The sequence below is a fragment of the Natator depressus genome, chromosome 6, assembly GCF_965152275.1.
Source record: "Natator depressus isolate rNatDep1 chromosome 6, rNatDep2.hap1, whole genome shotgun sequence".
In the NCBI taxonomy this organism is placed as follows: domain Eukaryota; kingdom Metazoa; phylum Chordata; order Testudines; family Cheloniidae; genus Natator; species Natator depressus.
In genome coordinates this window covers 2,479,334-2,490,325 of record NC_134239.1, presented here as the reverse complement: position 1 = coordinate 2,490,325, position 10,992 = coordinate 2,479,334, and the positions used below count along the sequence as shown (strand labels likewise).

General features: G+C 49.1%; 1 pseudogene; it reads right to left on the bottom strand.

The window, feature by feature from the left end:
* Positions 1-855: 855 nt before the first annotated feature.
* Positions 856-10,721, bottom strand: LOC141988825 (serine protease 27-like; annotated as a pseudogene).
* Between the last annotated feature and the right edge of the window lie 271 nt (positions 10,722-10,992).

Genomic DNA, 10,992 nt, shown 5'->3' with positions numbered 1-10,992 from the left:
TACCTTCTGTGGGGAAATATCTGTTGAGTCCAACACCCGGTTTTCCCATTTAAAAGACAAAAAACTAGCCAAGGGTGCTGATAAAAACGCAGGGGTCTTTTTCCTATGGAAAATGTTGACTTCTCGTTGAAAAAACTAAATCCAAAAATATGGGGGCCAAAAATTGAATCCGCCCTCGTCTCCCCACAGGAATCAGGTGCTTTTTAGGAAAATTTCCCTTCAACATTTTAATTCCCCATCAAACCCTAGGTCTACTCCTGAATCCCAGTTCCGCCTTGAAATCTCAATTTCTCATCATCCTGATTCCAAGGTCTGCTCGGAATGTGGTCTGCTCCAGGAATGCCCTCTTGGGTCTTTGGCCTCCAGCCGTCGCTGCTGTCTGGGGACGAACAACCCATGTCCCTCATGAATGACCGACCCTTGCCTTTCACAGTATTTATCCCGGAAAACTTGACAGAGACCAACACCTTCTCTCCAGCAGATACAGCATAGGAACACCAGCAATTACTAGTATCCAAGCAGCTTTCCAAAGCAGAGGGTACTTATTTAAGGACAAAAGCAGGACAGAGAATATGTAACAAAGAATAGAAAGGGTCTCACACATGTAGAGGGTTTCCCGGTCCACCTGTTCTGGCCCTTCCATTTCTACACTGCGCACGAAAGTTCGCATCTGTGGGACCCAGGTTTGTCACCTCTGCATTTCCAAGCTAGTGCTTGAGCGTGCAGACTGCATTGCAAACCGGGGTTTTGCATTTGGTGGATCCGGGTCTACCAGCTGTGCTAATGCCTCCATACCCGGGTAACTCTCACTCCATCGGTGTACAAAGGAGGCTGCTATCAGCCAGGCCATAACCTTCACTCGGTGCTGGGTCCTTCCCCTCCCCTTCCCATTTCTAACAGCTGCAAGTGTGGGAGAATGTTCCCCCAACCAGTCACCCAGCAGGGCTTCCCAGTGGGCACACGGACAGAGGCGTCGAGCAGACACACGGGGCTGATGGCTGCCATGAATGCAATCGGCTTCTCTAGCTCCACCAGGGCGATGTCGGCCTAGACTGTGACATTGTCGTAGCTGGGATGGAGGACGACCTGCTTCACCGCTGAGAACATCTGGTTGCGGGTCTGATCGAAAATCTGATTTTCACCCAGCTGCACCCGATACGCTGAATTGACCACAGGCCTGGACATAAGAAAATCCCATTAGGGAACAGCCACAGATGGATGGCTCACACAACACTCAGTTGCAGCCAGCTCTGGGGCAGGGAAGCTGTGGAAAGGCCACGCAGGAAAGCCAGTGAAAAGGGAGAGAGAATCTGTTCAGAGCAGCCACAGTCACTGTCTCTGCCCTGCCTGGGGTACTCACGGATCAAAGCAAAGAGCTGCTGACACCCCACAGCTCTCGGAGATGAGCGAACCGCCCCAGACGTGGGAGCCGTATCTCTGCACGCTGACCTGCCAGGCCCAGGCCCTGTCCTGTGCAGCCTGACCACTGAAGATGCTCCCTGAGACCAATCGCTTGCCACAGCCTGGGAAGAGAAGAGGGAAGCTGCATTATCCCCGGGCAAGGGAGCTAAAGGGGGAGAGTGTAAATAGTTATGTGTGTTACCTGATGACAGGAGAGCAACTCCCCAAGCCTGGGAAAGAACCCAGGAGGCCCGGCTCCCAGCTGCATTCTTTGCTCATGAATCCAGGGCAGGTAACACTGCCATTTTCTTGTGGGCATCTTACATGGGATTCCAACTCCCACAAACACTGTGACACTTTTCAGGGTGACCTGCCGTGTGTGGGTTGCACCACTGCCTCCTGCCCTGTCTGTGCCCATCAGAGAAACTCTCCCAGCCACCAGCTGCTGGTATCCCAGGCATGCGGTGAGCCCCACTCTATCCTTCTGCAGGCAGCAATTTACACACCCGACTCCGTTACACTCCAGTGCCCAGTCCCCTGTCTTCTGCACACCCGCCATGCACAGCGATCTGCTGCCTCCATGGAAACCGTTCTCCACAACTTGCTGTTTTCACCTCAGTTCAATCCTCTCCTTATTACCGGGCACTTAGACGTTGTGACAGAATATACGCCTGGATCCTCTATTGTAATAATCTCTGTACAAAGTTTGCCATCCGAGGTATCTTTTGAAAACTCATAATTTGCAGGTCATTACTGTCTTGGTAAAATGTGTGTGGCCACATTGTATGTGAAGTTATCAGATTCCCCTGTATGATGATACTAAAGCATGTTCCATGCCTGGGGACTGGCCGAACCAGCTCCGCAGAGACAAAGGGCAAGCTGATGCCTCAGCCAGGTGTCAGCAAGGCCAATGGGCCATTGCCTGCTAAATGGCCATTCTTTGGCAGGAAAAGGGGCAGGGGTGAAAAATCTACATCTTCGCAGAGAAACAGCCTGGACTTCCCATCTAAACAGACTGCCTGTTGCCCTTCTCCCAGTGGGAACTGCTTCTGAAAATGGGGACAGGACTATAAAAAGAAAGGGCAGACACCCCAAGGCCTCCCCTCCCCCGGCCTCTCTCTCTGTGTCCATTGATTCACTGCAGATGAAGGGACAAAGGAAGTAGCTGTTAAACAAAAGCAGGGGTCCTCACCTAAGAAGTTTGGCCAGTAATACAGTTGAGAGCATGTGATGAGAAAAACTTTCCTTTGAATTTAACATAATCTGTTGCATCCGATGAAGTGAGCTGTAGCTCACAAAAGCTTAAGCTCTAATACATTTGTTAGTCTCTAAGGTGCCACAAGTCCTCCTCTTCTTTTCTGTTCAATTAGGCATTGGTTGTGTTTTATCTTTATTTTTCTTGTAACCATTTCTGACTTTTATGTCTCTTTACTTGTACTCACTTGAAATCTATCCCTTTGTAGGTAATAAACTTGTTTTATCTTATCCAGTGTGTTCACACTGAAGTGTCTGGGTAACTCCATTTAGATAACAAGTTGTGTGCATATCTTTCCCTTAAAGGAATAACGAGACTCAGTATATTTTCACCATCCAGGAGAGGGCTGGGCAGTACAGGACATACATTTCTGGGGGGAAATCTAGGACTGGGCGTGTATTGGGGTCACCATATGGTAATCTTTGAAGCTGGTAAGAGCCAGCCTGTGGCTGGCTGGCTGCAACAGATACAGACATAGCTGGGAGTGACTCACATGCTGGACGCTATTTGTGAGCAGTCCAGACTGGAAGCTACACTGACAAGGCATCGTAATGGGTACCCTAGAGAAGAGGACAGGGGTGACACAGCTACGCATTGGTCTGGATTGTACCCTGGGTACGTCACAGGCGTGTCTTAAGTAAAACCAAACTGAAGTTGATTTAACAGAGGCTGAGGGAGAGATTCACAATAAAGGTGAGGAACAGGATGTGGAAACATGAGGTTACCGGGAGAAGAAAAACATAAAATACAGTCTACAGCCTGTAGCTCTTAGCAAGGTACTGTGCTGTCTAATAACGTGTTACTCATCTGATGGTTAGCTCTTTCAACGCTTGTCTAGTCCATAAAGCTGGGATCCACTGTTCTTCAGACTCCCCCACCCCATAACGGATAACCACGGGGACCAATCTTTTGCACTCTCCAGGGGTTCATTTGTCTTTGTGAATCTCCAATCTGCATCTTTTCCAGGCAGTAATCAGAGGCTGTTTCCATGGGTGCCCTGTTTTCAGACTCCCCATCAGATTTGGAACAAAACATCCTATGTCACCTAGCTCTAAAATCATTCCCTACACAAAGCACAAACCGCAATCAGCTGGACCTCAGAGACTCCACATGCCCCTTTCATTGTACACGGTCAGGCACTGATATAATACCCCTAACAACACATGGCTGGGTGAGTTTGGGCATGTTTACATCACAAGTGCTTAGGGAGTGAAGAAAGAATGGGCAGAGCTGGGATTATTATGGGGTTGAGGCTATCTTGGAAGTTAGCTAAAGGTTCTCATGAAATTAGGGATACAGTTATCATTGGGTTATGATTCAGGTTATCATGGGGTTAAGGTCATCAGGGCTAATTCTGGGAGGCAGAATACAATGAGGCTGGAAACACCTGGCTTCCTTTGCAGTTCATGGGCCCAGCCCAAGGGCGCTTAAAGGTAAAAGTGTTATTTACATAGGCCAATCAAATTAACACAAGCCGTCTTGTGGAAACTTTAACCCTAACTTCCAGGATAAATTTTGTTATAACCTCAATGATCATCTTCATCCAATAACCTTAACCTTAACTCAATTATAACCTTAACCCCAAGATAACCTTAACCCTTATCCCTAACTACAATTATATCACTTTATCCCTCCCCCCGCCTCCTCTAACATACTAGATGCCACTCAATTCTCGGAGCTGGGAATCAGACCCAGGATCCTAGCTTCATTCTCACTCCACACGCCATGGGCAGGTAAAGCGGGCATTTTGTGGTGGTTGTCTTACCTGCCTGATTCTGACTCCCCTGAGCACCTATGGAGTGAAGAAAGAGAAGACAAAGATATTAATAAGGGGGTGTGTCAAGGTTTCTTCCCCACTCTGAATTCTAGAGTACAGAGGTGGGGACTGGCAGCTCCGCCTTTTAAGAGCAATTGGCTCAGGCTCTCTGCAGACTCATTCATGTGGGCATTGCTGGTAGATCTCAGATCCTCTCCTGTAGTCATGTCACACTGCCCTCAGACAATGGAGTTTCATTACTGGATGAATCGAAGAGGGACAGAAGGAAGGTGGGTCACAGTGACATATGGAGAGTGATGAAGAGAAGAATGGAGGTGCTGAAGGAGGCTCTGGCATCATTCATCCCTGAGGTTCAGGAATCCATGCTCATGGCTTGGACCCCAGAGCGCACATGTCCCCATATAAATTCAGCATAGGGCACCATCTCAACATAGACACCCAGACTATTGGGCTGGCCACAGCCATCCTCCCAACTCACAACCCCCATCAGGAACCAGGCCCCATTGTGGTCACATATCAGAGGCCCCCCAGAATCCCTCTAGAGTGGCAGAGAAATTGGGATTACTGAGGGGCTCCTTCCCACTCCAGGCATCCACAATCCATCCCCTTGGAGCTGTAGGCACGTGGACCACCCTATGGCAACACCCACATATTGTGGCCACAACCACATTAGAAGTGAAAGGAGCATGATGCATCTTGCCCCGCTCCTTTCTCTGGAGGAGGCATTGGTGACAGCGGTGGGGTTCCCTAGTTCGTTCACAGCATTGACTGGGTTCATCCTCTGTTGCGCTACATAGATAGCACTGCTGGGGTGGGACTCGCAGGACCCCTCAGAATAGTGGGCCTAGAAGTTTACACCCTCTGTCAAGAGGTATAGGGTATTTTCCCATCTCAGGCTTTCTGCAGACTCAGGCAGGCCTCTGTAAAAAGAAAACGAGTACTTGTGGCACCTTAGAGACTAACAAATTTATTAGAGCATAAGCTTTCGTGAGCTACAGCTCATGTAATCGCTTATACTCTAATAAATTTGTTAGTCTCTAAGGTGCCACAAGTCCTCCTTCTCTTTTTATGGATACAGACTAACACAGCTGCTACTTTGAAACCAGACAGGCCTCCGTTACCCTCCAGCCACGTTGTCCCTATTTTCTACCCAACTGTAAAGTCTCTACTTTTATTTTCAAAAACAGAAGTTGGGGCTCAATCTGCCTTTTTTAATGGGTGGGGATTGGGGCGGGAGTTTGTGTCCAAAAGTTTCAGCCAGCTCTAATGTTAAAGGAACAATGGCAGAGTTATTAGCTTTTCATAGAATATCAGGGTTGGAAAGGACCTCAGGAGGTCATCTAGTCCAACCCTCTGCTCAAAGCAGAACCAATCCCCAATTTTGCCCCAGATCCCTAAATGGCCCCCTCAAGGATTGAGCTCACAACCCCGAGTTTAGCAGGCCAATGCTCAAACCACTGAGCTATCCCTCCCCTGCAGTTCTTGTCTCCTTAAAGCCTACAAAACTCTTTTCACTGGGATTGGCCAATTCCTGTGAATTCAGGAGAAAAAAGAACCCCAGAAGGAGTTAAATGTGGCCCAAGTCTTGGGGCGGGTGGAGGAGCAATGGGAGGGCAACTGGATCCAGGCACAGGAGCCTGCTGGAGAAGCCGGACCTACCGGGGCTAACATCAGAAAATGGTAGGATTCTAGGTGGACAGACATACATACAGGCTGTTGTTTTAACAACTTTTTCTCTAATGACACATTTCTGCTACTAAATAAACAATGCTTCAGTTGTCTGGTCACTGGATACCACTCGTAAGGGCAGGACAGCGTGTTCTGACTTTGTCGGTCCTGCTAGGACACAAACAATGGATCAATGAGGGGCTCGATCTGAAAGCAGGCCAAGGGCACGACTCCACCACAGGAGAGGTAACAGGGATGACCCCTGCATAGATGCAGTGAGGCACAGCCAGCCCTGTACCCCACATGTCCAGGTGGGGAATCCCATGGGGTCTGTGAGGGGAGAGCTCCTGAAAGGTAAGCAGCAGGATACGGACCCTGGACTTCAGGAAAGCAGACTTCGACTCCCTCAGGGAACGGATGGGTAGGAGCCCCTGGAGGACTAACATGAAGGGGAAAGGAGTCCAGGAGAGCTGGCTGTATTTCAAGGAATCCCTGTTGAGGTTACAGGGACAAACCATCCCGATGAGTCGAAAGAATAGTAAATATGGCAGGCGACCAGCTTGGCTTAACGATGAAATCCTAGCGGATCTTAAACATAAAAAAGAAGCTTACAAGAAGTGGAAGATTGGACATATGACCAGGGAAGAGTATAAAAATATTGCTCGGGCATGTAGGAATGATATCAGGAGGGCCAAATCGCATCTGGAGCTGCAGCTAGCAAGAGATGTCAAGAGTAACAAGAAGGGTTTCTTCAGGTATGTTGGCAACAAGAAGAAATCCAAGGAAAGTGTGGGCCCCTTAATGAATGAGGGAGGCAACCTAGTGACAGAGGATGTGGAAAAAGCTAATGTACTTGATGCTTTTTTTGCCTCTGTCTTCACTAACAAGGTCAGCTCCCAGACTGCTGCGCTGGGCATCACAAAATGGGGAAGAGATGGCCAGCCCTCTGTAGAGATAGAGGTGGTTAGGGACTATTTAGAAAAGCTGGACGTGCACAAGTCCATGGGGCCGGACGAGTTGCATCCGAGAGTGCTGAAGGAATTGGCGGATGTGATTGCAGGGCCATTGGCCATTATCTTTGAAAACTCGTGGCGAACGGGGGAAGTCCCAGATGACTGGAAAAAGGCTAATGTAGTGCCAATCTTTAAAAAAGGGAAGAAGGAGGATCCTGGGAACTACAGGCCAGTCAGCCTCACCTCAGTCCCTGGAAAAATCATGGAGCAGGTCCTCAAAGAATCAATCCTGAAGCACTTGCATGAGAGGAAAGTGATCAGGAACAGCCAGCATGGATTCACCAGGGGAAGGTCATGCCTGACTAATCTAATCGCCTTTTATGATGAGATTACTGGTTCTGTGGATGAAGGGAAAGCAGTGGATGTATTGTTTCTTGACTTTAGCAAAGCTTTTGACACGGTCTCCCACAGTATTCTTGTCAGCAAGTTAAGGAAGTATGGGCTGGATGAATGCACTATAAGGTGGGTAGAAAGTTGGCTAGATTGTCGGGCTCAACGGGTAGTGATCAATGGCTCCATGTCTAGTTGGCAGTCGGTGTCAAGTGGAGTGCCCCAGGGGTCGGTCCTGGGGCCGGTTTTGTTCAATATCTTCATAAATGATCTGGAGGATGGTGTGGATTGCACTCTCAGCAAATTTGCGGATGATACTAAACTGGGAGGAGTGGTAGATACGCTGGAGGGGAGGGATAGGATACAGAAGGACCTAGACAAATTGGAGGATTGGGCCAAAAGAAATCTGATGAGGTTCAATAAGGATAAGTGCAGGGTCCTGCACTTAGGACAGAAGAATCCAATGCACCGCTACAGACTAGGGACCGAATGGCTAGGCAGCAGTTCTGCGGAAAAGGACCTAGGGGTGACAGTGGACGAGAAGCTGGATATGAGTCAGCAGTGTGCCCTTGTTGCCAAGAAGGCCAATGGCATTTTGGGATGTATAAGTAGGGGCATAGCGAGCAGATCGAGGGACGTGATCATTCCCCTCTATTCGACATTGGTGAGGCCTCATCTGGAGTATTGTGTCTAGTTTTGGGCCCCACACTACAAGAAGGATGTGGATAAATTGGAGAGAGTCCAGCGAAGGGCAACAAAAATGATTAGGGGTCTAGAACACATGACTTATGAGGAGAGGCTGAGGGAGCTGGGATTGTTTAGTCTGTGGAAGAGAAGAATGAGGGGGGATTTGATAGCTGCTTTCAACTACCTGAAAGGGGGTTCCAAAGAGGATGGCTCTAGACTGTTCTCAATGGTAGCAGATGACAGAACAAGGAGTAATGGTCTCAAGTTGCAGTGGGGGAGGTTTAGATTGGATATTAGGAAAAACTTTTTCACTAAGAGGGTGGTGAAACACTGGAATGCGTTAACTAGGGAGGTGGTAGAATCTCCTTCCTTAGAGGTTTTTAAGGTCAGGCTTGACAAAGCCTGGCTGGGATGATTTAACTGGGACTTGGTCCTGCTTCGAGCAGGGGGTTGGACTAGATGACCTTCTGAGGTCCCTTCCAACCCTGATATTCTATGATTCTATGATCCCTCTTTTGCCTTCTCTTAACGGTTGCCCACCATGTCCCCTGCCTAATCTCCAGGTACCAGCAGCTCCCCTCACTCCATAAAGGGCTTTGGGATCTTCCTGGGCAAAAGGTCCCAGAAAGACCTTTGAATAGGCAGGTTCCCAGGGATGTGATGCTGGACGTGTCAGCCATGATACAGGGGAGCAGGTTCCTGGGGAGGTGAACGACCACGCCATGGGGGATTGGCTGGGATCCACCTGTGCGAAGAGCTAGAGCAAAGTGCCAGGCCCCTCTGCTGAGTGGAAACCCAGAACTGTCCCTCCCAGCCAGTGAAAGGAAGGGCAGGCTGTGTGTCTGTCTGTGCTAATAATGGCCCATGACGGGGTGCACCCAGAGGCAGTGTCAGAGAAGCAGCGAGAGCCCTGTAACAAAGACACAGGGCAAAACAATGTATTCTCTCCTCCTAGCCTTATTCTCAGCTACCGCTGACCCACTTTAGGGAAACTTTCCCCAAAACTTCAGCTGGAGGCCTGGGAAATTTCAGCCCAAATGGTTAGTTGGCAAAGTTATAGGCAACTGAAAACAGGGTCTTAAAATGGAAAGTGTCTGGCAGCCCTGACTGGTAGCCTCTCTACCACCCTCGCTTATAAAGCAACAGAGAGAAAAGATATAGAGATCGAGACAGAGCTGATAGGGATAGCTAGAGACAGGGATTATAGATGGGACATGGCTGGATAGCTGGACAGGGCACAGTACATACAAAGATCTAACTAGTTAGCTAGGGGTTTATACCACAACCATTCTCATGCTCTCCAGAGAGTGACAGCGTCACACAAATATGCCCGTGTGATCATCTTCCTCACTGGGACAATCATGCAGATGCTGACAAGTCAACTGACACAAAGTCTCACATGGGCAGGGTCCTTGCTAGGATGGTTTCCAGCTGTCAATGGTGGCTGGTTTCTTCTTAGCTACGTGGAGGGCAGGATTTTAATTCAAGGTGATTTTGACACATTGGAGAATTGGTCCAAAATGAATGAGAAAAAATTCCATAAAGACAAGAGCCAAGTGCTGCATTTGGAAGGAAAAATCAAATGCATGGCTACAAACTGGGGAGCAACTGGCTCGGCGGTCGTACGGCTGGAAAGGATCTGGGCTTCCAGTGGATCAGAAATTGAATTTGAGTCAAGAGTGTGATGCAGTTGCAAAACCCCCTAATGTCATTCTGGGCTGTGTTAACAGGAGAGTCATATGTAAGACACAGGAGGTCTTTGTCCCACTCTACTCGGCAGTGGGGAGGCCTCAGCTGGAGTATTGTGTCGAATTCTGGGTGCTGCACTTTAAGGAGAAGTGGACAAGTTGGAGAGAGTCCAGAGGAGAGCAACAAAAATTATCAGAGCTTTAGAAAACCTGACCTATGAGGAAAGATTGAAAGAACCAAGAGACAAGAAGGCTAAGTCTGGACCTAATAATAGGCTTCAAATATGTCCTAGGTTATTATAAAGAGGACGGAGATGGAAGATTCTCCATAGGTCTCCACAAGAAGGCACCGGCTTAGCTGGCAGTGTGGGAAATTTATGCTGAACATTAGGAAAAGCTTTCTAGCCGTAAGGTTCTCCTCTCCCTGCTCTCCGCGTGAAGCATTTTTGTCTGGGGCTAGTGTGCATCAGCTCCCCGAAACTGCCTGCTTCTGGTCCGACAAACACTGCCTGCCCAGGCCCCACAGGCCTTATCTGGGTTAGGATTAGGCATCCACTGACCCCTGCATCCTCCAAGTGTCCCCCTGGAGCATCCAGCCCCGATCCACTGGACATGCACGGAACTACCAGGTGTGCTGACCCACAGGGAGGCTACACAGCAGCTGGAACAACTTCAGCTCAGAACCCACGCTGTGCTTAACGGTAGCACCGCACGGAGCTACCGATGTAGTGAAAGCAAGACTATGGCCGTGTCTACACGACCAAATGAAGTCGACCTAACTTACGTTGGCCTACAGTCACCGCAGTAATTGCTTCGCTTGTGCCTGGATAGACTTTGCTCCTTGTGTCGGTGATGCAGATCCTCACAGCGTCTGTATCGATTGAACTGACAGTGCAGGGCATTGTGGGAAGGCTCACAACAGTGGACCACAAGCAATGCAGCATCTACACTGACAGTGCGTCGACCTAACTACATCGACCTTGACTCTGTGGAGGAGGGGGAGATTGTGACAGGTTGGGTCACAGAGACCCTCTTGGGACTGTCACCTGAGGTGCTGAGACTACCTCCAAGCCCGTTTTCCCTGTTACACCTTGGGACTTCTGAACCCTGCCTTGTTGAGCCAGACACGCTAGCGTGCTGCAAACACAGACCCAGGGCTGAACCACATCCCCC